At 43.2% G+C, this 26,882-nt stretch overlaps 1 protein-coding gene across 3 annotated transcripts in view; it reads left to right on the plus strand.

Moving 5' to 3' along the window:
* The first annotated feature begins 2,088 nt into the window (after window positions 1–2,088).
* Window positions 2,089–26,882, plus strand: part of CSNK1G1 (casein kinase 1, gamma 1) — a 104,970-nt gene continuing 80,176 nt past the window's right edge. For all 3 annotated transcript variants that reach the window (XM_010571547.1, XM_010571548.1, XM_010571549.1), the window contains exons 1-2: window positions 2,089–2,149; window positions 20,598–20,702. The gene's annotated coding sequence lies outside the window, so the exon portion shown is untranslated. The remainder of the gene's footprint in view (window positions 2,150–20,597; window positions 20,703–26,882) is intronic.

Genomic DNA, 26,882 nt, shown 5'->3' on the forward strand with positions numbered 1-26,882 from the left:
GGGGGGGACCGGCACGGTGAGGGGTGGGCTGGCCCCGCACCGCTCCCCCCCAGGGGCAGCTTTCTCGCGGGGGCCTTGTCCGTTACTCGCGAATCGGTCAGAAAGGGGCGGGCGGGCGTGAAGGGGTCCGTCTTGACAAAGGTCTCCTCCCGTGGGCCGTGGTTCTGTCTGTAGCTGGGGGCGTGGGGCAGGGCACCTGCCAAAAACGCGGTTGTGGGTGGCTTGGGAGCCCTTCTTATAAAACCTGGTCGTGGTCCCAGGTCTAAGGGAAACAAAGCAGTCTGCGTAACTGGAAGCGTATTTACAACTTCTTTGTGTGAAGTTGATGTTCCCTCCTCTTATCTGGGAAACTTAGATAGATGTGCTGCTTGGCACGGCATGAAACTTTAAGGGTTGGGGTTTGTTGTCTTGTCCAAATCGCTCGTGGGATTGTCGTCTTCCCTTTCCAATCTGTTTCACGGCTGGTGACCGTCCTCTTGGGCCTTTCTCAACAGTGACTTGACTTTTCAGTTCGTAGGAAGCATCGTGTACCGAGTCCAAGCTCACGGTCAGTCGTTAATACCTGCTGCCTCCTGTGTCCTGACTTCATGTGAGGTTTTCCACCTTCCCCCTTTCTCATTATCAGGCTCACAGTGGCCTGGTTGAAGTCACACACTGTCATGGGTGTGATCTCAGACTTGATTTTTTTTATCGGTGACCTAATGCATATGTGTAACCAGCTTATGCTGCCACTCCCCAAGTTCTTCAGGACTTGCCTTTTCCTTCTCTCAGCTCCCCGGCTGCTCGCTGTGATTTACCTAAATAAACCATCTTCTCTACATCCCTGGTTTAATGCTGCGTTGGTAACTCAGTCTGTGTCAGCCTGCTGGGGGAGGACCATGGGTGAACTGAGAAGCGTGAGCTTTGTTCCCGTTGAAAAGCTCTTATCAAATATTAGCAGCGCTTTCCCACAGACGCATTCCAAAAAATACAAAGAGCGCCTTTGAGTTACAAGTTTGGGAAGATTGCTTTCTTCAGGCTGCAGAAGCCATGGAGGATTCCTCACTGCCTGCCAGTTGCTGAAGTTTTAGAAGTGTTGCCTGTGCGGTGAAACGTTACTGATAGGAGAATTCGGGTTTCATTATGTTGCTGTTATAGAGAGATGTGCAGAGTGGTCTTCTCCACGTGAAGCCTGGCTGACACTAGAGCTCTTTGAGTCAGGGATGAGCTGGGGGTGCTGCCAGTGGTAAGTATCAGCAAGAGTTCTTGTATGGGGAAGGTGACTGTCAGCAAGTGCAACCAGATAAGAAAGGATCTGGAACTTAAATATGTGGTGTTTAGAAAAAAAAAAATAAAAAAATTTGTTATTTAAAAAAAAAAAAAGTACTTAAAGTGTGGAGGATCATGGTGAGAAATGGCCAGGCAAATCTCTGTTCTCCATACTGAAGTGCCTGCTTGCCAGTGTAGTGGTACCCTGGTACAGCTGATACTGCAACCTTTTGGCAAAAATGTTGCTGACTCCAGTGAAATTTTAGACTATCCCCTTGATAAAATCAGGGCTTTACACTTATACCTTGCATAAGTACCTAAACTTTGTTTAGATACAGGTGTTTCTTCAAACATTGCCTGCCCTGAAATTGCTTTTTCTGGACTCAGCAAAGTGTCCAGCTGGTGCCTTTTTTATTTTTTTTAAGAGCTGTTGGGCTGCAAGGAAGACGAGGTGCAGTGCTCTGCTTTACGGTGCAAGTCTATAGCAGCGTATTTTCAACTGCTGGCCTAAAGCCCTTGCTGGTTTAGGCCAATTTGGGCTTCTTGCTGTGTTTTTCATACAGAAGATTCTTCTGTTATCCTCTGGCTGCAATGGTTGGAAACTTACACCAGATTTTCACAATAAATTTATTTGTGACTGGTATGTACCTATCTGTGCTTGTGCCAGTGTTGCCTCTTATAAAAACAGCTCTTCTCTCCTTCAGCACTTTCAGAACGCACTCAACTCTTGGCTTCTTATTTTCAAACCACACATGCCAACCTTGCAGTTGCTCTTTTCCAGGTTCTCTGTCGATCTCTTCTGTGCACATGTTTGCTTAAAGCTAATCCCTGAACACCCCTGACTGGAGCAGGGCACAGAATGGCAGGGGAGGTCTCTCTGAGGTGCTGTGCAGTGTCGCAGGTAATTTCTTTGTGCCAGTATCCTTCATATCTGAATTGGCTTGGGGGCTCACAGGTCACAGTGACAAGCTAATACCTTGTGTGTGTGTCTCTTTTTTTGCTTGAGTTAGAGGGCTTTCCAGTTCATAGTACCATTTCTTGCAAAGTCTGAAGCATATGACCTTGCCTCATTCCAGTCCATCTATCTTACTCTTCTGTAGGAGTTTTTATAATGCTCCAGTTCTCTGTATCAACAAAATTTGTCTTTCTATGCCAAATTTGCTGATGGAAAAATATTTTGGTGGGATCAATCAAGCAGGCAGGTTCACGGAGCTCCATTGCGAGGGGAGTTGTGAGGTAGGTGAGATCATAAGTGCAACCTAGCCCACAATTGCCTTGTGCTGAGATTGCCCCCTTTATGTGGTCTTTAAACTAATTTCCAGCTCTTCTGAAGCAATCAGCTGCTGTGTACTTTCAGGTTAACAGATGAAATCCTGTATAATGCCTTTTAAAAAGTGCTACCAGATGAGACCAGGAATCCATCTGGCCCAGTATCCTGCTCACTAGTAACAAGTAGCAGGTGCCTGGGGAGGGGAGTACACAAATAGAGCAGATCTAATCTGGGGAAATACTGCTTTATTTTTCTCTCTCCAGCAGTTTATGACCTCTCTAAGCCAGGTGTTTGAATTAAGCAACCTTCACACTTCTCTTCCACGGATTTGTCCTCTCACTTTGAACCATCGTGATATTCAGTGCCTTGCACAGAGAGTCAAAAAGGTGGACACTTTAGTGTGTAGGCTGCTTGTTACATGGTCTACACATGAGGAAGAGTCAGAAAAGAAGAACTGGGGGTGCCCAAAAAAACTAGCAAGAAACAAATTCAGAACAAATTACTGCTTCACTTTCTCCATGACATTCACAATTTTAGGAAACTACTTTTTCCATTCCTGGTGGTCTCTTGGGTGGGCTGAATTGTCCTCATCTGCTTAGACTTTCCTTTCTATGTCTCTTCTCCCTGCTCTTCGTGTCATTGCCAGCTCTGCTCCAGCCTCCTTGAAATAAGGATGGAGCGAATGGGGGAGATTGGCAGAGGTGCCGATCAGATCAGTAGGTGATATTTATGGTGCGGGTGCCTCTTTAGAAAATGCCGTATGCTGTGGATTTGTATTTTGTTCTGTATTATTGTCTCTGTAATTATAGGCGTTCTGCTTGTTCGTTAGTGATCAAAAAACCACGGAGCTATGGTTTTTGTGGAATACTCTGCTGTAGCCCTGGTGTCCTGTTCCCCAGTGTTGGCTTGAGTTCAGTCTGTCATATTTTTTTAAGCTGAAGTTAGGGTGGTTGTTCCTGATGTGCTGTGCTTTGAATTGTATCACCCACTCATATCACAAGATTTTACTGCAATTCCTTAGAGTCATTGCTCTTATTTACTGATCATGTTGAATTATTCAGAGTAGCAAATGTTGTCATCTTAGTACTGCCTTCTCTTGCACAGCTCAGTATAGTTGAGCAGAGCAGAATCCTTTTGCGAGTCCCCTCCACTACAAAACTGACCAGTGATGCCTTTCTTCCCCCTTCCTTATCTTTTTTTAACCAGTTATTTATGCGTGTGAACGATTTTTCCTTTTAGCCTGTAGTTTTGTTCTCCAAAGAGCTTTGAAGGATCTTGTCATGTAGCATGCTTGGTTTTTTCAATGAAGTGCATCAGCTGCCTTTTCCTTGTTCACATGCTCTGTCTCCTCCAAAAGAAGGAGGCGGGGGGGGGAGACAACAACCTCCAACTGACTCCTGAGACATGACTTCATTTTATAAAATATAATTAGCCCTGCATCCATTTAGTCCATTCTTTAGGACAACTCTTATTTGCCCGGCGCGGCTGCCTGGTTTGTGGTTGCTCAGATGCCTCTGAATTGTTCTGTGAAAGCTGGTGCAAGTGTCTTTCAGGTACCCTCTTGCATCTTTAACCACAAAGCTATGCGAGGGACTTCCCCATCCTCCTCCTGTGTGACTTTGTATGTACAGTGAGGTTGTTGCTGTCGCCTTATCTTCTGAGTGGTCCTTTACCACCTGAAGCCTTATTTGCTTGGCTTGCCTTGCTGGGGTCAAGCAGGGAGAGTGGAGATGGCCAAGCTCAGCATGTTGCGGGTAAAACACAGTTTTAACTTTTGGGAGAAGTTATCTAATGACTATTTAACCCAGTAATAAATCATGCAATTCTCCCCCCTCCCCTTTTTTTTTTTTTTTTTTTTTTAAATAAAACCTTAACAAGCTTTTATTTAGTTTCCTTCTTGGGCATTTAGCCTTGCTGTACCGGCTGGACTGGCTTCTGTTACTTCTATGGCATGGTCAGATTGCACAGTAGGGGCTTGCACCAATACTCCAGCCACCATTCAAGGTGAAGGCAGGAATTGCCGCTTGTCTCATCCACTGCTGGGGAGGAGTCGCTTTATGCTATTTAAGAACTTAGTCTTGATGTTATATATTGACCAGACACTTGTGCAGTTTACACAGAGGCATTTGAAGTCTCTGTTTAATGCTGTGTTTCCTGCTTGTACAACCCTCTGGTGGTAGCATGACAGCTGCTATCGCTGCTTGGGTGGCTGAGACTATATTTTTCTGGTTTAAGCTTGGAATTCTGATTTACAGGGTATTTCTTGCTGACACAGTAAACTTAGATTGCTCAAATGGTGGTGTATGCTGAAGAAAGCTTAGATTCTCTAAAGGCTTGCTTAGTCCTTGTATGCTTTGAATGTCCCATTGACTTTTCTGCCCTCCACTGTTTTTTGAATGAACCTGCTGCATCCATATTATCACTTTAAAAACAGACATTTGAGTTTTTCCATCTTCTAGGCTTCCAGCATTTGTGAAGAAACATACTTGTGCCTTGGTTTTGTCTTTTCATCTTATTTTTTGTACTGTATTGATTTTTTCTAGCTTCTGATTTTTACATGGCTAATTCTTGTCCTATCTCTAGGGCTTTTTGAGGAGATGAAGTTCTTATGAATCAGCTTCTTTCCCACAAAAGCTGCATCGTCCTCAGATACATGCTCCTCTGTATCTGCTGGCTTTCTCTGTTGTTCTTCTGGAGTGTCAGAGGAGCCTTCAATCTTGATTGCAAGTGCCAGTGTCCGGGTTTTGGTTAATTTGGTCCTCATTCTTGTACAGGCTTCCAGTTGTCCAAAAAATTTCTCAAATTCTAACGAGTCCAAGCCTGAGTGTGGGAGCAATTCTTTGAGATGCTGTCACACAACTCTTGGTCATTGCCTTCCTATCCTCAGCCTGAATTTTGCCTCCAGAAACTTCCCTCCATCATATGCTAGGTGTACCCTTGTGGACCACAGGCAGTGACTCTTTGCTGACATTATTTAGTAGTGTGTTCTTGCACAAACAAGTAGTCACTGAAGATGCACCCTTTGGAGTCCTGCAAGGTTCCTGGTTTTAATGAAATTATGGCAGTGGTCACCTTGACCTGGAGAGAGCTGAGACAACCGAAGGCTTCAGTCTAGAGTGGCAGAAATGCCAGCGTGGAAAGCACTGTCTGCAGGATGTAAATCACCTTCAAGGTGATTCTCCCCCTCCACTCCACTATTATGAGACCCCACTTGGAGTGCTGCATCCAGCTCTGGGGTCCCCAGTGCAATAAAGACATGGACCTGGAGCGGGTCTGTGAAAGTGATCTGAGGGCTGGAGCACTTCTTCTATGGAGAGAGGCTGAGAGAGTTGGGTTGTTCAGCCTGGAGAAGGGAAGGCTCTGGGGAGCCTGTATTGCAGCCTTTCAGTATAGAAAGGGGCTTATAAGAAAGGTGGGGACAGACTTTTAACAAGGCTTGCAGTGACAGGACAAGGAGCAACAGTTTTAAGCTGAAAGAGGGTAGACTCAGATTGGATATAAGGAAGAAACGTTTTATGGTGAGGGTGGTGAGACACTGGAACAGGTCGTCCAGAGAAGTTGTGGATGCCCCGTCCCTGGAAGTTTTCAAGGCCAGGTTGGACAGGGCTTTGAGCAACCTGGTCTAGTGGAAGGTGTCCCTGCCCATGGCAGGGGGGTTGGACTAGGTGATCTTTGAAGGTTCCTCCCAACTCAAAGTATTCTGTGATTCTACAGACAGGTAAAATCTCAGACTTGTTGTGCCTACTTCATTACTATATTCCATGTTAAATCCCCCCTAGACCTTGCTTTTTTTTATAGAGGGAAGAGGTATTTTTAACTCCCTGCTAAAATATGTTTGATTTCTGGTTCATCAGACACTACCTACCTTTTAAAAGATAACTTATTCCTGTAAGTTGGCAAAACCAGCAATGAAACACAATCAGTGTGAGATTACCACCATTTTCTCCTGGCTTTTCATACGTTCTTCCTTCCTGTAAGATCTATTTAGAGCAGCTCATCTTCTGGAATGGATAGGTGTCTCTTACCTGTCTGAATCTTCTGTTTTGGTTTGCTCATCTGTGAGCAAATATCTTCCGGATAATAACTGAAGAGTTGACAGCAATTCTACCCTGAAGATTAGCCTGACAGTTTCTGCTTTGTGGAAGACAACTGAATAGCTTGGATTTGCTACTCCTAGCATTTAATGCAGGAATTGGGGATATTCAGTGGTGAGATGGGAAAACTTTTCCTGTCTGCCTCTGCTATCCTTTTTTTTTTTTTCTCTTCTTATGATTATATTATGACATTCCTCTAGGATGGGAAAATTGTGGCTGTTGACAAGAAGTGAAGGTATCTTTGCAGTCTTGAATCTGCCGTCTTTTTTTCTGAAGCTGTCACATTTCTCTAGTCTTCTGAGTTGACCATATTGCAAATGGTACATTAGAGGAGGCCATGTCATTTATTAAATATCCTGAGTAGTTGCTGTCCTATATATGTGTTTTAATGTCTATTGATAAAGCTTGGTGAGTTCATGCAGTTTGTGATGATGCTAAGAAAACTCTGGAATACCTGCTTTCTATAGAGCTACTCCTTTTTTTCCAACTCACAAGGAATTGCTGTACTTCAGTGCTGAAGCTAGGTTAATTAACTTGTAGGAGAAACCTGCTTGAACTCTGTGAAGCCAACCAGTCTGAAGTATGTGTTTCTTGAAGCTATTTTTTTATATTGCAAAATATGATCACTTCCATCTTGGTGATTCGTTGTGGAGCTCCGTTCATAATTTAACTCATCTAATGTAGCAGAAAATCTTGGGTGCTTATGAGGTTGATATCTGGATGTGTTTTTTCTTAAATACTTATCTTTGTTGCACCTGTAATTAGGGTGACATCTTGTTTGTAGAAATAACAAACCAAACTTGGCATTCCTTTGCTAGCTGCTGCACGTTCATTTCTGAGTTATAAGTCAGAGGATAGATTCAGATGCGGTCATTTTTCTTTGTTCATGTTAATGGAAAGCACGCTACAGGAAGAACTAGCTTGAAGGAAATCTGTCTGTATCTGTCTAGTCTTCCTCATATCATAGCAAGGAGGGGCGTATGAATTAAGTTATTACTCTTGGATGAAATTCTTTAGGTGAGTTTCTGAAGAGTAACAATTTCAAGCATCTCAGGCTTACTGGCTCTTCAAGCTCTCATTCCTTGTGACTCAAAATTCTGTGTAGATCTGACTTCTGCTTATTTAGGTCTACTAAAACAAATGAGAGGAAGTCCTCTAAAATACAGCTTATATTCCATTGACAATGCCAGTTCTGGCAAGTGTAATGAAAGAATTCAACTATTCTCAAGTTTGGTACAAGCTGCTTAATTCTAAGTCCTGTAGCAACCCCATTTTGGCTAGTCCAGCTGTCCTTAGGTACCTTGTAACTGTCTTCCTTTGTAAAATGCAAGGCTAGTTTCTACAGCTTGTTTTTATTTCCTAGATCTTAAAAGAACAAGTTTCAATGAACAAATGAAACTTAAGAACCTGTAACATCTTATTTTAATGAAGCAGAGACCACATACTTTGTAGTTGTCTCTTTTCAAGTCCAAGTTAGACTTCAAAGGTCTCACCTTTAAGAGGCTCATTAAGACTCATTCTTGCTGTTGCTTTTTGGCAGGGCTACAGTAGCAGGTAACAGCGCTCTGGTTTGCACTGGGAGGGAGAGATTGAGGCAACACATGCTTTAAGTAACTTCTTAGATGGAAATAAACGTTTCCAAAATACGTGCTATGTGTGCATCCACAAGGTAGTGAGGTTCTTCCCTATCCTGAAAAATGCTTGCTCCGTGGTTGCAGTCCCATTTTGCTAGCCACAGACTACCTCAGCTGGCTTAGCATCAGTGCCAGGTTAGATGGTTTGGAGGCCCTTGGGTTCTCTGAATGATCATCCTGCAACTGAGATCAGGCCTGCAGCCGCTTTGGCATCTGATATTGCTTCCCAGCTGTCCTCTGTTTGGGAAGGTTTTGACAGGTTTCTAATTCTGAAAAAGCTCTGTGCAGTGTTGGCAGCGCTAAGGCTTCAGTTTTACTGGTGATAGATGCAACACCAGTGATGGTAAATCATAGTTAGGCTGTGCTCTGCTTCTGTGGGAAGAATATCTCTGCTGAAATTTGTTATTCAGTGGTTAAGATCCAAAACTGGTATTAGGCTCCAAACCAATACACAGTCCTTTGTTTTTGTCTAGATTTACTGGATATAGCGTTGGTAATCAGTGGTTTTTATTATTCGTAAATGTTGGTGGTAGTTGTGCATGCCAGAGTGCGTTCACTTGTCAAGATCTACAATTGGGAGCATGGTGTTTTGGAACCACTTGTTCTGTTCTTTCTGGTCCCCACAGAAAACTGAGTGCTTCGACATTAAGGAAACAACGTGATCGAAGACAGGGGTTTGGGTGTGACTTGCTGGCTGCGGTGGCGATAGCTCAGGGTTTTGGCTTGCAGCATATAGGCTGGGGGACTTGAGGGTCTCGGCATCCTCCTGGCTGGAGGTGCTGCAGGGACAGGTTCGGATGTAAGAGCAGCTATGTGCAGGGTGACCGTTGGGTGTTGAGGCAGCCTTCTGTGTTACCGTCTGTTTGCAGAGACTTGAGGGGATGGAGTGTGACTTACAGGTGTCTAGTTGGACCATATATACTCAACATCTAGTGCAAGAAACCTTGTGCTCATTTGGACTTGGCGCAGTCATCTTGGTAATCCTGGTTTTGTCTGTGCGATTGAGTATCTTGCACCAAAATAGGTTCTTCAGGGTCTCTGAAGGCCTGCAGGGCTGAGGCAGATAGTATAGATACTTCCCAGAGGTGTCTTGAAACCAAATTCTTTAACTTTTTTTATGGGTAGATTCTGTTGAACGCTTGCAGCGATCCTGGACGTCAAACCTCAGTTGAGTGCTGTGGTCCTTCTGTGGGCTCGTGGCTGATACTGATCCTAAGACCCAACACAGCTGAAGAATCTGAGTCATCACTGTCTTTTTGGCTTGGAAAATTATTAAATGTTTGACAAAGCTGTTCACTGTGACACCTTTTGGTAAACTGGGGCTTGTCTTCACAAACTGTTCAGTCACTCTGCTAACATTTACAAAAGCTTGGAATAATCCCTGTGTTCTCGTTGATCCGCTCTTCTGTAGCGTGTTATAACTGTAGCGTGAGGCATGTTAGAGTAGGAAATATGCTTGCTAAGGAGATGTTCTAAAATACATTTGTGCTGAAACCCCATCTGTTAAACTTCTTGAGCGCCTCTCTTACCGACTCTGATGTTGAACGTAGTAATAGTTTACACCACTCAAGCAAACCAGCCTTAAAACAGTATTGCAGTGTCCTGATGCTAGTTTTGTATGGTATTCAAATACGTCTCCTCTTTGATGAATTGAGATTGGGCTCCCTCTTAATAGCTTAGAGATCATTTGCAATTAAATGGAGTCAAGTCTTCCAAGGGATTTACCCTTGGACCAGTGCTCAACACTAGTCTCTGAGCTCCCCATAACTAACAGACTTGCCTGAGGCACAGGTGGCTAAATTTAGTCTTCTAGCAAGCTTGGTATGACCTTGTGTTACAAGGACTTTTTCTACTTGTATCTATATCAAAATGTAACGGCTGCTTTTCTGTGGTGGATGGAGCTTTGAGGCTTGGTGACACTGAAAAGCTTTTTGTGTTGGATCATTGGCTGACACTTCCAGTGCCACTGTTGGCAGTGATTAACTCTGTATTTGAATGCAGTTCAAAAGGTCTACAAGTGATCTACTGGTACAAAGCAATCCTCACCGGTAGGTATTAAGGCTTCAAAAACGACAGATGCGACTTGGTGCATAGAGCAGATTACTTGGTAATGAACATTTTCTAATTGACAGCTATGCTGAAGATTAGGGATTGAAAGCGGAAGCTGAATCAAAGTGGCTTCATACAGATGCAATTTCCTAACTCTGTGAATGGTAATGTTTGCCTTTGAGGTAACATTAAGTTTATCTGTGCAAAATAGCGCTTTACTCCAGCTTCTGGGAGAAGTTTTTAGTGTCTGTGAGACGGTGCGCAGAGGTGGACGGTTCTGGCATCTGCTTTATTGCGTGGGTTTGCCTCCTCCGTGTTCAACTTTTGCAGCTTTTCGTTAAGGCTGCTTCTAATTAAATACATAATTCATCCTACGAGCGTAATGAAGATGCCTTCAATGTGTAATCAGGCTTCTGGAGCTCTTCTGCCATCCTTGAAAAACACCAAACTTCTCTGAAGCTGGTAGCACACTGCCAGCTGAATGGGAAAAGTTGTTGCTGGGAAGTTGAACAGGATTTTCAAGTGTCTGCTGTGCTTGCTTATGTTTAGGAGTGCAGTGAGTGGTGTGGTTTTTTTGGCTTGTGAAAGAAACTTTTGCAGGTGAGTGGGCAAAACCCTTATTGTTTGGCATGGGCATGGCTTGGGACTGTTGGGATTTATCTCCCTGGCATTGACTTGGTTATTGTTGGCACGCTGGTCTCTTGCTTGCTACAGGTAGTACGCATTGTTTTATTTTTTTGGAGGGCTGAAATATTAATCTGATTAATGACTGGGGTTGTTGAGTAATATACTGAGTGAATTTCAATAGGTGAGTGTGTGACTACATCTGTTGCATTGTGCGTTTTTGGTCATCACATCTTCAGCAGAGTTGGAAAACGTACAGGGAACAGCAGTTGAGTTGAAGGCAAAGGAAGCAGCTGCCTGTCTTGGGGAGTCTAAAATGTCTGAGACTCTTAGGATTGGAAGGATTTCTTTAAAAAGTGGGCAAGAAACTTCTGGATCTTGTTGTCCTAGGAGTTTGTGGAAGCTGATGGTTTAGATGCATTCAAAAAGTGGTTAAACCCAGGATCAGCAGGTCCATAAAACGAATGCTGGTATAGGACTGGGCAGTTATGTCCATACTACCATCTGTAATCCAGTGGTTGCAGATACTGGAGCAGACTAGAGAAGCTTACTGCTCCCTGTAGCATCTGCTATCACTGTGGACAGAATAGCAGGAGAACACTTCTTGTTTCAATTATTCCAACTTTATGAACCCTCTGCCTTTCCAGAGTATTGGGGCAGCGTAGGGAGGCAATATTTCTGAAGAGCTCTGGAAGATCGCTTACAGATACTTACAGGAGGGAAAATCTCAAGCTGTTTCTCAGCATACTGTACATACCTACAGGTGTCCCATGCTGTACATATTCAAAGGAGATTTGCCGTACAACATGCTGCAGCTTATGTGTAAAAGCATTTCAAGGTGAGATGGGTAGAAACTGAAACCAGGCAATTAAAAAATTAGAACTAAGGGATGAAGAAGATAATTGAACATGAAGTTCCTGGTCTCTTTAAAAGGGGAAAATTCTTGAAATTCCACCTTTTTGTGCAGAAAGTGGGAGGAGGTGATCATAATGCTTCTCTTCAGCTTTTCTGGTGTGGGATCATGACCAGCAGACAGCTGGGTGTTCCTTGCAGGCGGTGATCGGCTGATAGCCCAGAACAGGGCAGGGACAACAACAAGTGAAGCATGCACATATTAATGTCCTACTCTGTGTCGTACTAATTATGTGAAGTATATATAGCAATGATTGCAACGCTTCCCCTGTACTGTTTTGCTTGTGTTCATGTCATGGCTGACCAACTGTGGATTGATTTTTTTTTTTTTTAATTTTTTTTTTTAGTTTCTTAGCTTGCTGATCCGTGCCTGCTAAATATCTAGTTTTAATCAGAAATTGGACTATTAAACAGGTAGTCTTTTTAGCACAGTTGAGGAGCTGTTTGTGTAGTTTTGCACCTAGACATGAAACTTAGTGTTTCGATACCTCGCCTGGTATTGAAATGGCCTGTTGTGGAGTGTTAAAAGCTTGTAAGGCTGTGGTGGTAACTGCTGTGCCCAAAAGGGGAGGTTTTGGTCCTGCCTTTCCCATATACTGCTGCTGGTGCTTGTCAAACCTGTTCCTGAACTGCCCTAACTCTCTAACCTGGCACAAAGCTCTCCAGGTATCTCCTGTTGCTGTAATGAGGTAGACTTGTTCACAAATGGGTCTGATAAGCACAGGCAGGGGAGAAACAGCCAGGAAGTCCTGTGGAGGTTGCTGCAGCTCTTTGGTTGCTCCACCTTATGGAGAACATGCTTGGGCTTTCCTTCAAAGATACTGTTTCATCCTGGCGCAAGTTTTAGACTGCAAACATCTTGCCAACTTTCGGGGCATGTGTGGATTGTTGGTCTCCCCTAAATGGGGTTCACACATGGAAGAGGAGAACCAGGAGGGATAACCAGAAAGCTGTAAAGAAGCTGAAGTCTGCAAACTCTTGAGGAGCAGCAGAGGCCTTGATGAAAGGAGACTAGTGGGCTTTTCTTGGGAAGTGTCACCTTCCTCTCTTTAGAGGGCCAGTGGTATCACCTGGGTACGTGGCAAGCTTTCTGAACTTGTCAGGTAGGGAAAAAGGACCTCAAAAATCTGCATTTGGGTTACTAGCTTGTGCTTAGGCTTGAGGAGGAGTATCAGCTGAGCAGGCTATTCTAAAGAGCATTAAATTAAGAGCCTGTTAATGATTTAGTAAACCAACATAGTAAGTGGGGGAATGTCAAGCAAATCATCTTTGCAAAGGCTGGGAGAGGTGAGTGCTCTAACAGGCCTTGGTTACCCTTTTCTTCAAAAGCATATGAAGAACTGAAGAAGTTCATCTTCAGATGTGAATCAAAGGGGCCTTGCAAGAAAACTCCTTGGACTAGATGGGATTTTTTTTTTTTTTTTTTTAAGTATTATTGCATGGTGATCCAGGTTGGGATTGACACCTGGGATTGTGAACTTGACCATGTCTAAGAGGAGAAATGTCATTTGGGATGACTTCTTTTAGACTTGACTTAAGAGAGGTTTACCTCTTGTCCCAGAGGAAATGGGAGGGGAAACGTTGATGTGCAGACACTAGAAGAGTATCAACTGTGTGACTCATGTAACCCATAAAAGGATCCTTGGAAAAGAAGAATAAAAAAAAAATCCAAAATATGAGCAAAGTGAACTGTGATGACAGTAATACGCAGCGTGTGATCCAGGTATTGTGCGTTTCGGAGGAAGATGTAAGGTGAGCAAGTGCTGTGTAGAGGCACTTAAGACAGATTGTGATCAGAGTGTTCCTTAAAGCCTCTTTTAGTAAGATAGTGAGAATTCAAAATCCCACTTTTAAATATTTATCATAACTCAATGTTTAATCAAGGCGGATGCTCTGTTTCAGTCCTTCTCTCTGAACTCATGGCACCCAGACTGTTACTGGTCACTGTTTTGTTGGTACCCTCTGCTCTCGTTTCAGGGGAAGCCAGAAGGGAAGCTCTCTTTCTCTGCAGTAAAAAAAGAGTAAAAAGCAGATGTTTCATGTTAAGATGTGTGCTTGTTTTTCCCAGAGCCACGTGCTGTCTTTCTTCCAGGCTACTGTTCCTTGCACAGTATCTGCAGCTGTTGGCAGGGGGTGGGAAAGGTTAAATCATCTGGAAGTAAAAAAAAAAAAATACTCCTTGGGTGGGCTTTCCCAATTTGAGTTTCAAGCTTTGGAGGCTACATCAAATAGGTCAGGGTTTCAGGAGTGGAGGCTAGCACCGAAAGGATAAAATACAGTTATATTTGTGAGCATCCTTGGCGGGGCCGTAACGTCTCTGTGCACTCAGGCTGAGATGTCGTTGAACCACATAATATTGAATGATTGTTTGCTGCTGGAAATGTGTAGTTTAGGTCCATGTTGGGAATATCTCAGGTATAAGCACTGAAAACTTTATATAATGAAATTTAATTTAGAGTAAGTAGGACTCTGTTCCGGATGAGTCAAAAGAATTCAAGAATTTAATTTCATTATATTCACGTGTTGCAAATAGACTCTATCTGAACTTGCCCGCATGTTTTCTCTAAATTTTGTAGTCTCGTCTTATTTGAGGCACCATTCTGTTCCCTTTCATCACAAAGGTCATTGGCATCAGTTTTGAAGTCTTCAATATTTTGTCGTTAACGAAATGTAGGCTTCCTGTTATGCATTAGAAGTACGTGTGGGTTTCAGTGGCTTGCTGGGAATATCGAACCTTCACATGTGCCGAGATCGCAGGTTAGGCATGCCGCTAGATAACTCAAAAAATTTTGTTTGCCGTTTTCCTTTTGTAAAGGCAAAACTGAGATCTAGACCTGCTTGCAGCATTCTCTTGCTACATTTGAAATGTATGGGTTACTCATGAGTTAAGGGAGTTGAGAGAGATGTCAAATGCTTCTTGCAAGCAGCAGCGTTTTGTTTTTTTTTAACCTAGGTGTCAGATGATAAATACTGTTCTGAGCAGTGCCCAAGTACAGTGTCAGGATAAAAGCTGACTCTCTTTTTCTCCAGTTGAGCAGAATGAATGTAGACATCAGCTTTGGGGTGTATTCAGGGAGTAATTTGCAAATTACTGAGTCCAAGCAGGAGCTTTGCTTCAAGTGCAGTTATTAAGGCATTTAGCTTTCTGTCCAGCTCTTTTCCAGGTGTTGAATGTATTTGCTTTTGGTGAAAAGACAGCAAAATCTACCAACAAGGTATTACTTTTCCCTATTTCACACTGCTACTTCCTTTGTTTTGAGGGTAGACAGCCTTAATGTGTAGTTTGTGTCCTTTCTGCTTCACTGCTGCTCTGCTGTCTACTAAACCTAGGTTTTAGTATCTACTGATAATTGGCAAATAATACTGCCTATTTATTCACAGCTAGTTGGCACATAATGCTGCTTATTTAGTCTATGCTATCAAAGTTAGTCTCTTACTCTTTTCCTTCTGACAAGAAGTGGTTATTTATATCTAGCTAACATTAAAAGCTCAGCAGTGGTTTAGGTGAGGTCAACAAAATCATCAGTGGTGGTTGTGGGAGGACAGTCCACTTCTGCCCTGAGATTTGGGGAGGATCAGGTGGAGGTAACAGGAGGTAGTTCAGAAGAAGCAAGAGGATGTTGTTTTTCAGGCAGCAAATAGTAGACTTGTTGAACTAGCCAAAGGCTCTTGTGGCTACAAAAAAGTTTGAGCGAGTTCAGAGAGGAACTGGACATGCTCATGAAGAGGCTGTGCTGAATGTTCCTGAACTCCCAGAAACCCAAACTGACTTGGGAAGGCCCAGAAATAAAAACCACTGGAGGTGGAAAAGTGCCTGGAGAAGTTACATATGCTTACCCTCTTCTTTCCCTTTCCAAGATATCTGCTTGTGGCTGCTGTTTCAAGCTGGAGGTTAAGCTAGATGGACCTTATCCTTCAGTTCACCTCTTTGGCTCTTGGAGGACATGGCTTTAGGTGTTTTGCTGCTGTGCTCTGAGCTGTATCTATTAATGGTTTCTGTAACTGTTAAGACAACCAGAGCAATATATGGATGGAGGTACAGGTGATATGTTCTAGCTGCTCTTGTCTGATTGAACTTAAAAACAGGGACTCACTCCTTCCTCTTACTTTCATGCAACATGCAGCTTAAGTTTGCTGGACTTCCTGAATTGTCATACTGATATCTTTATTACTCCCAAAGAGCTGTTCCTTGTGCATTGGCAGAATAGGAGAAGGATGTTTCATGCTACAAACTCACCTATTTGATGGTTTAAGCATTAATCAGACTTCTCTTTGAGAGGTTGCTAGTTTGAGGTGAGGCTTTAATAAAGATGCTCTTGCTGGTTTTCCCCTGGCCACTGAAGGTACTACCTGTGAAGTCTCTAAAAATGGTAGTACCTCTAGACATTTTGAAACAGTCTTAATATTGTGGGGGTTTGTTCTTGCTGTTTTCAGTGTTCCAAGTTTTATTTTAATAGCTCTGGCTAAATGTCTGTATGAGAGGAGAATAAAATGCTGAGCTGTGAAATGAAACTGATGAACATAGTACTTACCCTGAGATTGTTTGCATGCTTCTGTCGTTCAGAAAAATGATGCCACCTAAGAGGGAATGCAAGGCTTTTTCTACATAAGGCTTTTGGATGCTTATCTGTTTGACTTGGAACAGAAATATGTTTAAAGTTTTATGCTGAAACTGTCTGGCAGTGTTGAGGTCTCCTGAATAGTCTTTCCTGTGCACCAGAAATGGTCTACAGAGACCTTATTTTTTCCATATGGACGTGAAACGCTTTGGTTGAAAAACTACTCACTTGAACGTGCGTTGATCCAGGACTGATGGGTTGCTTTTCAAGTAAGGCACTTGTTTCTGGAGAACTACACATTCTGTGCATTGCTAAGCAGAGTTCTTGTTGTTCGAGCTTGATGTGAGTGCTGGAGCATTGTGTTTGCTCTTGAGGTTTTGTTCCATCATCTAATGCCATTGGGAGCTGTCTTAACCATTTTTGCCGTGCTAGACAGCATGAAGAGTTTGCAGTAGGGCAGTGTCCATTAGGCTGGAATTTTAATATTGTTCCCGTGCTCTAATTTGGTGAAACTATAAATGCCTTGAGCCTAAAGATGACAAGCTTTTTTTAACTATTACCCAGAGTTTTGTGCTGCTAACTGGTAATAAAATAATAATGAGCTGAAGTACAAAAGATCCAAAAACTGTCTGTGTACCAGCTTCCCGAGACAACCAATAAGGAATGGGTTTGTAGAGTCATCTTCCCTGTTGCGGCAGAAGCGATGTCCTCCTCTGGGAGCTGAAAGGTGTCTGTGGTATACCTTGAACTTTCAGGCACTGTGCCTTGGAAATCTCATCTCTTAGTTCAGGCTGGCACAGATTTCCCTGGCCCCTGGAGGAGATGAAAGACCTGGTTGTGTACTCTAAGGTAGCAGATATCACCTCTTCACAAGCTGCCTTCAGGGTCATTAGTTTTTACTCTGAAACTGAAACAAGCTTCTCATCTGCTCCTTGCTTTGAAAAGTAAAGGGGAAAAACATCTAGCAAGGCTTAAATTTTCTGGTGTAGCCTTGTTCTGTCTCACTGACAGCTGGAAGAGGTTCTGGGGGTCTGTGGGGCTTCTCCAGCCAATGTGATGGTGTTTATTTGAATATCGTGACTGTTGAGGGCTGAACAAGAAATGCTGCTTGTTGACAGCACGCTGAGAAAAGGGGGCTTTGCTGCAGTTATATCTAGCAATGCAGAGGAGCATGTCCTGAATACAGGTGCATGGGACCCATGCCCAGCTCTGCACCCCCAAATGCTTTGTGTCCTTCTGGCTTTGGCACTCTGTAAAATAAATAACTCTTCTTCCTGAAGCAAGTTGCCCGGCAGGAAGCAGAGCATCCTCATCGAAGGATTCTGCGTTACTTCTGCCTGGTTGTACGAAGCCAAGATCTATCGAGTTCAAGCTGAGATGTGTGTCTCCAAGCCTAAGGCCTAGCTATTGCCATCTAGGAGATGTCACAGGAAATGGGCTCGGTGTCTGGAGGTGCTAATTAAACACAAAAGAAGTTTAATTACCTGTCAAAAGCTAGAAAGGGTCCCTCTTGCTGTTTGTGGTTTCGGATTGCCTCTTTCATTGTCATTCTTCCTGTAGCAGCTCTTTCAGTTGCCTTAGCCTTTCCTTCACAAAGGGACATGGTCCCCTGGGTTCTGCATAATGTTAGGCTTTGGACAGTGAGGCTTTCTGGAAAAGGAAAGACTGGAGGTCGTTACTGTGATTAAACTAGTGCTCCAACCGGGTTGTCCACATATTCTTGCTTGTTAACCATTGCTTTTTGTTGCTGCCAGAGGTGGCTTTCTGTTTCATGCCATGCTTGCAGGTAAACGAGGTTCCTAGCTTCTCAGCCTTTTTAACGTGCTGCAGTCATGAGCTGAATCCTTTTTGTTACTTTGGGCTCCTCTGTGCTTTGCCTGAGCCATCTTGCTACGGGACAGGATTTCTGGGTGAGGCCAGCACCATCCGTGTATGGCCGGGGAAAGGATGGAAACTGAGCTCTGCCTCTTGAACCTCTGGTGCTCACAAGATGCTGGAGTCCTGTCTGTGTGAATATGGGAGGAGTCGTGTTTGCTGTGCTGCAGGCTGAAAGATCTGATAGTCAATGTCTTGCATGAGGTGGGGATGGGTTTTTGTCATTTGGTCTTGCCAGTAGGAAGTGGCAGAGGTTGACCAGAGTGGGGGATTTTCTTGACTCCTCCATAACATGTCTGTTGCCTTGTTCTTCGAGCAGAACATGAACAGTATCTAACCGGTTCAAGCCTGAACCTGAGGACAGCATGAGATGATTTATTTACTTTTATTCCTATAGTAAATCATTGTACCATAGAGTGGGTTATAAATAGTCTTCCGTGTAGCTTCTTTGTTTGGAGATGCCACCTCTTACTGGAGGTTGGTATTTATGTAAAGAAACTGAGGCAGTTTCTGGCCAATGAACCCAATTTGGAATTTTTATGCACAACTTTTGTTTTTCCTTCTAAGTTTAACTGGGCTGTGTTTGAAGCAGCAAAAGAGCAACCTTCACTGGGTTAAAGGGTGTTCAGCATTTAAATATGCGGACTGTCATGTTAATGGGATACTCCTATTCTTTGCCCAAGAGTGCTTTCAGGGTTGCAATGTCAAGCAACTAAATAAAGCTGCAATCCCTCTTTCCCTGTGAATATAGGTGCTTGTATTTTCCCTTTCCTGTAGGGCTTAGTTTAGTACAAGTTCGGCTGGTTCTTCCTTGCTGCAACCTTTGACCCGGTCAAGTAACTTGAAATAACTTTAGTGTCAAGTAGAACAAAAGCTTGCCTTAAATGCTTTGCAATCAACTTAATATTGGGGGATATATTCAACTACCTGATGCCTTTTCATTTTAGAGGCATGGGTGTCACTCACCACTTGTTCACTGAAGCTGTGGAGCGGTGGTGTGCGTTCCTCACCCTGGTGGTTGGCTTCATTCAGGAGTCGGTGCTACATAATTGTAGACGAGGATTAATTAATGACAGCTGTTGTGAGCTTGTGGAGACTTTTGAAGTTTTGTACAATGCCATTGAGCAATCCTTCTAGCTTCTTGAGGACAGAAATCATGAACAATATTGGAAGAGCACATATGGGACTTGGACTGGACTGACAACAAGCTTATGAAAGTACAGGGCAGAGGTAGACCGAATTCCTGCGTGCTTCAGTCAAAGTGGCATCTCTTGGTAGGGTGGTGATGGCAACTTCGGTCTACCTTGCACTTGAAGTTGGAGAAAAGAAAAATGCTCTCTGGTACAGGATTTCTTTCTGCTGTGGTCAGGGTAAAGAGTGACCATTTTTTCCCCCTGTGTGCTCAAAGAACAAGCAGTTTCAGAGGTTGGTATGGACCCTTAAACTTCTACCCTTGCTGTAATAGTTGGGAAAATAAGCATCAAAGTGAATGCCCGTTAGGCACTGGGAGCTTGGTTGCTTATAGGCAGTGTCAGAGCATCATGAATAAGGGAGTTCTAATGTAGTATTTCAGTGTGTTAGAAGAACCTGTCTTCTAGAAGAGCTTCTCAGAACTGAAAGTTGCTTTTAAAATTTTAATTTTTGTTAGAACAATACATGTGTTTTCTTCCAAAGTAAGTTAAATGCCCAAGTTTTGCATGCAGAACAGAACAGCATGTCTCTGGTCACCCTGGGCAGAGTTTTTGAGAAATAGTTTTGTTTTGGTTCAACCGTCACATCCCTGTTACAGCACACCGCCCCTCGGAAACTGGTGTTTGGGTCCTGTTCTGCCCTATGGGCTATGTGCTCTGGAGGGTGTTATTTAAGGGGAAGAAGGCACAAACAAAAAAAGCCCTTGTACTTCCTTCTGACCAGAGTGCTCAGAGCACTGCAGGAGATGGAGCAAGCCCAGGGGTGCTGTCATGGGAGTTCAGGTTTGGGAACCTGTTTCTCAAGGTGGGGAAACACAGGGTACCAAAAAGAAAAAACAGAATTATGGAAGAGCCAGAAACATCTATATTTAAAAAAAATGCTATCATCTTCTGAACTAAAATTCATGTTATTGCACGGAAAGCTATTAGTTTGCCCTGACATGGGATAAGGAGAAATACTAGATTTTCCTGTAAGAAGTGGTGTTTGGCTCTGTTTCATCCACAGTATACTTGGAAGCTGGTATATTAAACTGAAAACTGCAAACAATGCTTTTTTTTTTTTAACACTATAAAGCAAGATTGGAAGTTGCTTGTATGAACTGTTACATTACGACTTTCTAAAAATGTCCTTTCTTTTCCAGATTCACTACAGATATGAGTGGCTGGCTGCTTTGCTGCTCCTGTGCCCCAGTACTTGCTACCCTGTGATTTCAGATAACGAACATAAGTGAGTTACAAAACGTGTGGTGAGTATCATGTGCCTTTGATATTCTGGAGCGTCTTAGTGTGCAACTCAAATATTCCTGCCTAAAAAAACTCAGAACAACCATGTAAAAAGGAAGACACTATAACATCCAGTAACTTATAACCAGGGTATGTGAAATATCTGTCAAGCCCATGGAAGGATTCTTAGAGACCCAAATGCAAGTTGTTCAATTCTTATTCCTTATTTCCATTTTAATATTTTTCCTCTCAATTTTGTCAGCATTTTTTGCCTGAAGTAACTTCTCTGGGAACTTGCATCCCTGATCTGCTCTTCCTGCCTTTATTTTTAGAAACATACGTGTTGAGCTTAGAAGTAGGTAGCTGCAATGCTGCTTTTCAGTGATCAGTATCTCCAACAAGGAAATTGGGTAGGATTAAAGTCAGGGAGAATCCAAAGTCTTTTGTGGTGAACTGAAGCTTCCCCCAAAGTGCTTTAATTTTGTCACTGGGAGAAGAGTTGATGTGCTCTCTAGATAAGCATTTGTTCCAGTGTGACAAGTAAAATATGGGCTAGGTTGCCTATTCTATTACAACTGACCTATGAAACGAGCAGAACTCACAACTGAAGGTGTTAGGAAAATTTTCCTCTCCAGAATGGAGAAATCAAAGGGAATAACATTTGTAGGTGAGAGTGTTTGACTGACTCCAGTGTGGAAAGATACCTTGATTTCATGAAACAGGCAATAGTGATGAAAGTAAACAAAAAAGCAAGTGTTTTCATTTGATAAAAATTATGACCTTGAGAGCAGTGCAAGTCTCTGCTTGGCAGGAGGGGGTTTTTTGGGTGTACATAATGAGTACTGCAGGAGTGAAACTGTCACTAGATTTCCCTTTCTGGACTTCTGAAAAAACACATATATATAGTGGCAAACTATTTTTCTGTTCAAACATAAGCCAGTGCAGACTAAGGGATACTGATTAAGTAGTTGGGGCATTTTGTTTAGGGCCATAATTGTGTATCATCCTTTGGGAATACTGTTTCTACTTTTGGACAAAATGATGTGACAAAACAAATTCTTTCTAAATTGTAATTTCCATTTTGCATTTTGTATGTAGAAAGCTTAATGAGCTTTTGCCTTTTGGTAATTTCAGATGAGGAGGGGGCAGATGGGTGCAACAACAGTTTCATGGTTTCAGTAGCTTCCAGCCTGGAGGAGAAAGCTGTTTTCAATTTTGCTTGATATGGTATCTCAAATTATTTTGCAGTTTCATCCCCTAAAACCAATTTATCTTTTTTTTTGTGCCAGTAGTAGGAGTGCCATTAATTGCTTGAAAAGTTTTTAGTTGGAGCAGTTCAGACTGGTGCAGTACAGTGCTTTTAATATCTTAGTATGAGTCCAACTGAGACTGTAGTCATCCGACTGTGCTTAGTTTTATATTGTTTTGTCTTAAACATAAGCACCTGAAGTCTAAAGCTTTGTTGGGTTTCTTTTGTGACTGAAGTCAGTGGCTTGTTTTTCTTCACCCTGTCTGTAAGAAGTCTGGGATCTTGGGAACTTTTTTTTTAATCGGATCAACCTACTTCCATGGTGTTTGGGATTGTAGCGTGCTTTTTCACTTGGGTGAACCTTCTGCCCAGCTCACGATATCTAATTTGTTCCCCCCGTCACTTTCTGTTCAGCCATTTACACCCGAGGATGTGGATTCTTAGCACAGACTGCTAGGCAGCATGAATGCTAGATGATACATCGAGGAGACCCATCTTGTCTTTTTTTTTTAATACAGTAGAAGTTGATAATGCATTACTGAAATTTTTTGTTAACTCTGAGATGCTGAAAAGTGCTGCTGTCTCAGCCATGCATCTTGCTCCCAAGCTGCCTACACTTGTATCCTGTTCCTGCCTGCTTTTATCTTTCTGTATATTTAAGTTTAATATTTAAAGAAGCTCTGATTTTCCCATTTCATGACTCCTACTTGCCCATACTCTATAAGCTAGCACCCCGACTCATGTAATTTACTCATTCAAGGAGCTTTTGTGTCTTCATCTGAATGCTCCCTGCCTCAGGATCCCCAAGTAGAGGTGTGCTGGCCTGGCTTCTTCCCAGCTCCAATGAAACTGGTGCCAGGTGCTTTCACTCCTGTGTTTGTGCTCTGGAAACAGGCGTTGTCCATGCAAGTGAGGAGTTAGCTCTCGACTCTGCTGTGTTGTCCTCCAGTGTGCTTGGTGAACCACATCCAGCTTGAAGAATCTGGCTTTAGGAGCAGATTTTTTCCCTGGATGGCATAAATGAACAAGAGCAGCAGTGGCTGCTGGTTAAATGGTTAAATTCCTGGCTTAAACAGTTGCTTATGTGGTACATCTCCCCTGTGCTCACTAAGTAGTGTGTTGAAGTGGCTTTCTGCATAGTAGTAGATCCAGTACATACTGTTATGGGGTAGACCTGGACAAATGGTGGCTTGTACAGGAGAACGCTGTGCTAAGCGATTGGGGTTGACTGCAGAGCAGACTTCTCCAGGTGGTACTGAGGGAAGCTAGCTGGAACCAAAGTCTTGGAGCCTATGTCCAATAAAGGGAGACAGCAGTGAAAGCCATAGTTGCCTCTGCTGTTCTTTGGCTGTGTATTGAGAGTGGTCCTGATGATGTGTGGTAGCTAAAATATCCTTCTGTACACAAAGCTTTCTAGTTGTATTAGTCATCCATCAGGCTTCTGGATTATTTAAGAGCTGAAGCTCTCCTCAAAGAACAGCAATATCTATTTGTAGAAAGGTACATAATGTGAAGTGCAATTCCAGTATATTAGAGCTACGCTACTTGAGATGTTCTCGGGAATGCTGCCTTTCTTGTTGTGGGACTTCATGATCTGTAAAGCCCCTATCAAAGATGTGTGATCTTATAAGGCTTCTAGTTGGTTTTAGGGACTTGAATGGTGATGCCATTAGAGCTACTTCTCAACTTTTTCCACAAAATCACGCTTCCTGTTCAGTGCAGTGTAGCTTCAACTGGTGGATGTTGGTCTCCAAACACTGATGAACCCCAAGGAAAAGGGGACAATGACTGAAAAGGTGCTCTGTAGCACTAAGGAAAAATATTCTTCCACTAGGCATGGGGGAGACCTTAACTCAAGTAGTTAATGACCAAAACTATCTTCTATGACTCTTGAGCTTGTACTGACTTGGTCTAAGTCTGAAAACGCCTAGAGCTGAACTGGTCCATTTTTAAGCTGTAATTCATCTGTCTCTGCTGTTTATGGAAAATCTTTAGGACAGCTGCTAGCTAGAAGGTTAATTACAATACAGCATGATTATATTCTCAAACTTATAGAAAACTCGAATCTTCGTGGCTTTTGTAGTGTGTATGGCTTCACTTCGTTGTATTCTAACCCTAAAATTAAATGTGGGGTTTCATGTAATGTTTGAGATTCATAGACTGGCAAAATGCTTGTTCTTGCTTATGCAGTCTAGCTTTTATGTAACTCATTATTTTTGCTCAAATCTTGCAGATAGTCTGTTTCCTCTAGCAACAGCCACCAGATGTTTAGCTGAACAAGACTTAATTCTTTAAAATTGACCTGTAAGAAATGTGTGAAGGCGAACATGGGGGCGGAACAATTGTATGTCAGCATGGTTTCCATTTCCTTGCTGAAAACCCAGTGCAACCCATGCAGTTTCATTCGAGCAGTGATGGATCCTTATTTTTTGTGGTATGCTATGAGGCCTTTTCCATGGCTTTCAATGTTTCCATAAATGTACTGTTGGGAGGGGGAGATGGGATCAAGCTGTCTTACTCGAATTAGCATTACTTGGGCAATTAGGACTGTATGGGCTAAGTCTATCTGGTGGATATGCCACCATACTGATCCTGCTATGAATTCTGGTTGTCAGCTAGGCTTCTTACCTACCTGTAGATGTTCTGTGATCAACCTTTGTGCTTTGCTAGACTGACTCTATTTAATATTTCCATGGGGAACCAACTCCTGTCTTGGTTTTTCAGCTAGGTGAAGAGAGTCCCCCAATGTTTTACTGGGGGACATGGGGTGAGCAGTCCTGATGGTAGCTGCTGGGAGGTCCAAGCAGCTCTTTTCTCTGAAACATTCCCATTCTAGGGCTTTCAAGTAGCACTGTCCTTCCAAGACTGCTCTGTAATGGGAGAAGACTGCACAGGGACTCTTCTGCTGGGGGTGAATGATCTGTTACCTGGATTTTTGGGGCTCTTGTTTTCTTCTCTGGGTCTGCAGAGACTAGATAAATCAAAACAGAGCTGTGCCATTTGCCTTCTCTTCTCCACAAGGATATTTTGCTCTGGATCCCGTCATGCTTCCCCTTTTGTGCAGTTTGGACATGAAGGTGTGTGTACTGGACAGCCGAGGTGGTTGTAATGGTGATCTCCTGGCTGGACCCTCAGTCAGTCTCTGAACAGTGTGGTTGGTGTGGGTACGATGCAGCTTTTAAGGATCTGAATGCATGAAAAACTGCAGAGATAATCTTCAAGGATAAATTTATTGGTCTTTAACTGGGGGTACTGGTGACAGGTCTGCACCTGAGAAGTATGGATTGGGTAGTAGAAGTGCAGCTCTGCAAGTGGCTTCAGGGTTTCAGAAGTCAAAGTATCTGCTGGTTTAGGTTACAGACGCTTCTGCTGGAAATACTACTTATCTAGTGCTGGAAATGCTTCAGGACACAATGCAGATGCTCCAGGCTTCACAATTAGGGATTTCGGTACATGCTACCCTTCACTGTGGTGCTTTTTGAGAAGTTCTAGATGCCTTCCCACAAAATTTTGACATGGCTTAAGCAGGAGGTAACTTGCATGTCCTTTTCTTCTAGTAAGATGTGAGACTGGTACTTGAAGTAATACCTCAAACTCCTTTCCCTTGTGCTGCTTGCATCAGGTTTGCATTTGCAATAATTTTCAATACTAGTGTGTGGGGATACTTACAGTAAGACCTTGCTGAAATGAGCTCATGGACCCTGTGCTCGCTAGCCAGTAGCTGGGTTTTACTGTTTACCGACTGTTGTCATCCTTGTACAACAAGTTGCATTTGTTTGTCCTTTAAGTACATGCTAGATAACTCCTTTTCAAAATGCTACCAAATTATTTTGCTTGCTAAATATCTGCCAGTTTTGAAACTCAGCGTTTCTTATCCTGTTTTCTCCTGGTGGGATGGGGGAAGGGAGGCTGCGCTACATCCCAGTGTTTCAAAAACATGAGGGTGGAAGATGTGGCTGCAATTTCAGTGAAAGCTGTTGCTACTGCAGTTAACACAAATTAAAGCCTTTATGTTCTTGGCATTCTGCTATCATAGAGGATATGAAAAGAGCTACTGAAAATTACCAAACAACAGGGGAAGCAGAACTCCTCAAGTAGAAGCATTTATTTTGAGGTGTTAGAAGAATCATAAATGTCCAATTGTCTGCAAGTTCCTTAGCTGTCCATTTAATGGAGCAACAGCGTGTGACAACTTGCTGCTGCTGAAAAGGGTGATACCTGTACCTTTCCTTGGGCTGTCTCTGAGGCTTTTTTAATCTCTCAGTAGGGATTCAGCTCAGGAATGTGACAAAGCCATGCACTTCTGGAGTTGGCTCGCCAAGAGATCAAACGAGTGCTGGAGGTGGTGAAATGGAGAGACTTGAGGATGTTTGATGGATGGAAGATGCCTTATAGGGTAGCTAGATGTTAAATGGAATAAGCCATCTGATGTGTATGTACCAGGCATGTCTGTTCTGGTAATCTAGGGGCTACTCAGCTCTTCTAACTAGCTCATCTCTCCTTGAGCCCCCAGGAGACACCTAAAGCCTGACTTTGACTCCCACTTTGTCCTTCCTTGTACCTAGGACATGGTCAGAGTAGGAAGATGGAAACAGGCGAGTTCAGAATGAGGTATGTGGGAGTAGGGAAGTGCTGGTACCCTCAGGCACTGCTCTGCTCTGCCTGTCCCTTCTCTGAGGATAGAAGGTATAAATCTCTCCCTCCTACCCAGTACCAGGCTTGGGAGTACTTGGACTCTGTGCTTCCCACTGCTAGTCTGTCCTGTGCTCCCCAGGTTGTAGCATGCCAGTATGCTGCTAGTGCCATTTGTGAAGCCATCTTGTATCTTATGGGCAGGGTGTTACCCTGTAGCTGAAGAGCCGTGACCCTGATCTACAGCTGCCGACTCTGGGAGGCTCCTTTGGGCTGGAGTTGCCTCGTCTTTCCTTAATTTCAGTTTTTAGCCTGTCTCAGC

This window comes from Haliaeetus leucocephalus, unplaced genomic scaffold, assembly GCF_000737465.1.
Source record: "Haliaeetus leucocephalus isolate CR32 unplaced genomic scaffold, Haliaeetus_leucocephalus-4.0 Scaffold339, whole genome shotgun sequence".
Taxonomy (NCBI): Eukaryota; Metazoa; Chordata; class Aves; order Accipitriformes; family Accipitridae; genus Haliaeetus; species Haliaeetus leucocephalus.